This window comes from Suncus etruscus, chromosome 9 (assembly GCF_024139225.1).
Source record: "Suncus etruscus isolate mSunEtr1 chromosome 9, mSunEtr1.pri.cur, whole genome shotgun sequence".
Taxonomy (NCBI): domain Eukaryota; kingdom Metazoa; phylum Chordata; class Mammalia; order Eulipotyphla; family Soricidae; genus Suncus; species Suncus etruscus.
The window spans coordinates 37,052,435-37,056,411 of NC_064856.1; the positions used below are offsets into that span (position 1 = coordinate 37,052,435).

Here is a 3,977-nt window from a genome sequence, read left to right on the forward strand (position 1 = left end):
TTACTGTGCTCCTTTGACTCTAATCCTTAAAAAGAAACCACTTAAAATTTGAGGTTAACTTAAGCTAATATACATGTATATGGAAATGTAAAAAAATACTATGCCTGTAATATTTAAGGAGTTACGTATGTTTTATGGCTTTAGATTGCCTTGTGTGCTGTTAAGAAATATTATAATGTGTTACAATCTGAGGACTTGAGGGACAAAGTAATTGTACATGGATTCTGTCTTATTTATCTTAATGTTCTTTGGCTGAAATTTCAAAGTTAAGATATCAGCAAGGGGACTTCTGAGAATTATGTTATGGGTGATTGTCCTTCCACTGTAACTTTACCTTGTCCTCTTTCTTTGCATCCTTGTTCTCATAATTAAAAATAAAAAAATTTAAAAAAAAATGGAAAAAAATGTCAATAGCAGAATAACTGAACTTCAGCAAAAGTTTGAGAAGCTCAAGATGAGGAGGAAACCACTAGCAGAAAGTGGAAAATGGTCTGAAAAGAAATGAATCATAAACTAATAGGTGAATTCAAGAAAAAACAAACATCAGACTGCTAGAGAACAAGAAGGCAAATGTGATAAAGAAAAAATAGTTAAAGAAACCATAAATTTTTTTGTCCCACAATTCACAATACAGACCAGGCAAAGGGCCTGGATTGAGGTGTATATGGGGTGCATTTACTGTACCTCCTCTTTCTATACAGTCAGTGTACAGAACACAGCCTGTGGTAAGAATTCGGAGGCCTTATGTTTTCTTTTCTTTTTTGATTTTTTATTATATATAAAATCCTTCACCAGTGCAACATTCCCATGACCACTATCCCAAGTGTCCTTCCTCCCCTCCCCACACAGGCCTGTACTCTAGAAGGCTTTCTAAAAAATAAAAAAAAAAAGAAACCATAAATAAGAATTTTCCAGAGTTGAGGTTTACATATACCAAGTGCCAAAAGGCCCAATGGATCCCAGTAAAAATAGACTCAATTAGAAAAATTCCAAAACACATTGTACTTAAAATGACAATATCCAATGATAGAATACTGAAAGTAGTTAAGAGCAGAATAGGAAGGCCTATAAGAAGTACAGTAGATTCAGTAAATAAAACTCTGTGAGCCAGAAGTGTAGAGAGAAATAGGATAAAAGCTCAAAGTAATAAACACCTCACTAAAAGGACTCTGTCCAGCTAGATTATCATTCAGATTTGAAGGAATGATGCATAGATTTATGGGCAGGCAAAACTTAGGAAATTAATAGCATTAAAACTAGTTTTCCATGAAATGTTAAAAGAGATTCTTAACTTTCCAATTTGTATTATTGAGTATAACACTCACAAATGGTGCATATAATTACACTCTACTAGATTGATAAAGGTATTGGTCACAGGTTACACTGTGGATGGATTGTGTTGGAACATTGTATGATTAAAACTCAATCATTAACAACTCTTTAACTGTGTACCTCACTAATCAATTAAAATTATTAGATAAAAATGGTACAACTCCTCTTAGCCTGCTAAAGAATTTTATATATTTTAAATCATTAACATTTTATTTATATTCATTAAAATCATATATAAATAAAAAATTAAAAAGTAATTTAAATTACAAAATAATAAAAAATAAAGTTTATTCTCTCATTTATCTTCATTTTAGGATAGTTCATATAGTAAATGATTAAACAAATCTTGATTATGTAATTTAAAATAGTAATGTGTGATTAGAAACAATAAATTAATATTTAGAACTATTTTCTGGGCTAATAAATTTAATATTCTATAACATATACACTAAATTTTTCAATTTTTTTCAAATGTTCTTTTATTATTTTTATATGTGCTAATTAACATCTTTGTCATTTATAATACCACCAGTAAAAAAATCTAAGGACAACCATTATATCTTTACTAAATAAATATATGCATGTTTGAACAAAGAAAAATGACTTGTTTTTATTTTGATTAATTGGAAAGTAATCCTCTGTGAGATAGTAAGTAAACTCTCTTAAGATTACAAACTAATAGCTTAACAAATATTGGGCCTCTTCCAAGGACCAATTGTTTTCAGTACATTGTTTAGAATCATAAAATATTCCTTAGGCATCCAGGTCATTTTAGTGATGAAGGTATATTTTTATAATATCTTTTTTATTATTTTTTTAATTTCTTATTTTTAATTATGAGAACAATATGCAAAGAAAGAGAACAAGGTAAAATTACAGTGGAAGGACAATCACCCATAAACAGAGTTCTCAGAAGAAATCTCCTTGCTGATGCCTAAATTTTGAATATACAGTCAAAGAACATTAAGAAAAATAAAATAGAACCCATGTACAATTACTTTGTCCACAAGTCCCCAGATTGTAGTACATTATGACATTTCTTAGCAGTACACAAAGCAATCTAAAGCCATGAAATTTATGTGATTCCTTAAACATTGAAGGCATAGTATTTTTTTACATTTTCATGCACATGCATATTAGTTTAAGTTAACATCAAAAGTTTAAGTGTTTTTTTTATTTTAAGGTTTAGAGTCAAAGGAGCACAGTAAAAACGGTGTTAGAGTGGCAAGTATTGTTTGCATAGGCCCACCAAAATATGGGGGACATGGAAAGGAAAAGCCTTGGCCTAAATACAAGAAGACTCTACCCCTAAAGTTTCCTGGCATATGACCAACTCTAGGCTCCAGGAAAACTAGTTTATTCAATCTAAGTCATTGTCTGTAGTGCCAATACAGTTTTATTTTTTACACAGTCTCTATTGTTGGCATCAGATTTCTGTATTAATGATCCTGGAATCTGCATATCCTACATTAAAGTTAGGCTGGTGTGGAGCATCCTCTTGTTTCACCTCACAATTAAAGGGCAATGCAGAAAGCCCTGTCCAGTAAGCAGGTCATTATTGCTTCTCAGTGTTAAGGGAAGTCTCTTTTGAGTATGTCGATGTCAGAGCAGTTGATAGGGTTTTCCCTGGTAGAGGATTGCTTCCAGATGATGTTATGGACAACCTTGGATGTTTCGTAGATGGCTTCCCTAGATCAGGGGTGAATGGAGAATGCCCATTCTACTGAGGCCTGTGTCAGGTCATTATGTCAATATTCAGGGTATAAGGTCCCATTGCACTACAAGATTTGTGTGTTCCCATCTCTATTAGATAAGAACTTATTTGTATGTATAGTATTTTCCCGTTTTAATGTGCCTATGCAAACAAGAAATAAAGCCATGTGGCATTATCGGTGCATATGGGGGCGTAAGAACACGTCCAACAATACTTGTGACTTGGTTCAAACATAAGAATTAAACTGAGGGACTCTTTCACCAAATTCCCTATTGAACAGTTCACAAAGAGAAGAAAAGATAAAAAAAAATGGGGAAAATCGTCACTGTATAAGAAAATATTCAGCAAAAGCTATAGCTGTCAAAGAAAACACACATAAAATGTTGAAAAGACATACGTGTCCATTTTATGCCTTTTGAAACAGTTGGAGGGGTGTTAACTCCAATGCACCACTTTGGTCTATGACTTAGGACTCGGCAGTACTGAAGTTAAAAAGGGTAAATGTGGAGTAATGATAGTAGGAGGTGAGAGAGTTAAAGAGAAAAATGAGCTTTTGTAGGGGTTTGCGAAAGGGCAGAGTACAAAATGGACATTCTGCATACACAAAAACATAATTCAAGGATAGGGAGTACTAGCGCCCCACGCGGTTTTGAACATATAGACTGGTAAGAAATTACCAGTGACTGATTTAGTGCAACCGAGCAACTCTCAACACCCACAAGTTAAGTCTTGAGTAACCTTCAAGCTCCGGAGATTCGGAGCAAGGAGGTAGAGGGGTGCTGGGGTCACCCAAGTCCCGCAACCCCACTAGGACTGGTTAAGAAGGCCTTTGGCATGGCGGAGGCCTGCTGAACCCCATGCTGGCAGAGACTCCTGGTTCCCAGGAAGGAAAGAGACCTTCAAGAGCTGGGAAGCTGCAAATCCCAAGCCC

General features: G+C 34.1%; 1 non-coding gene across 1 annotated transcript; it reads right to left on the reverse strand.

The window, feature by feature from the left end:
* Positions 1–609: 609 nt before the first annotated feature.
* On the reverse strand, positions 610–742 carry LOC126019335 (small nucleolar RNA SNORA51). Its single transcript, XR_007499062.1, has one exon. It is a non-coding gene; the product is annotated as a small nucleolar RNA SNORA51 (small nucleolar RNA).
* Positions 743–3,977: the final 3,235 nt, after the last annotated feature.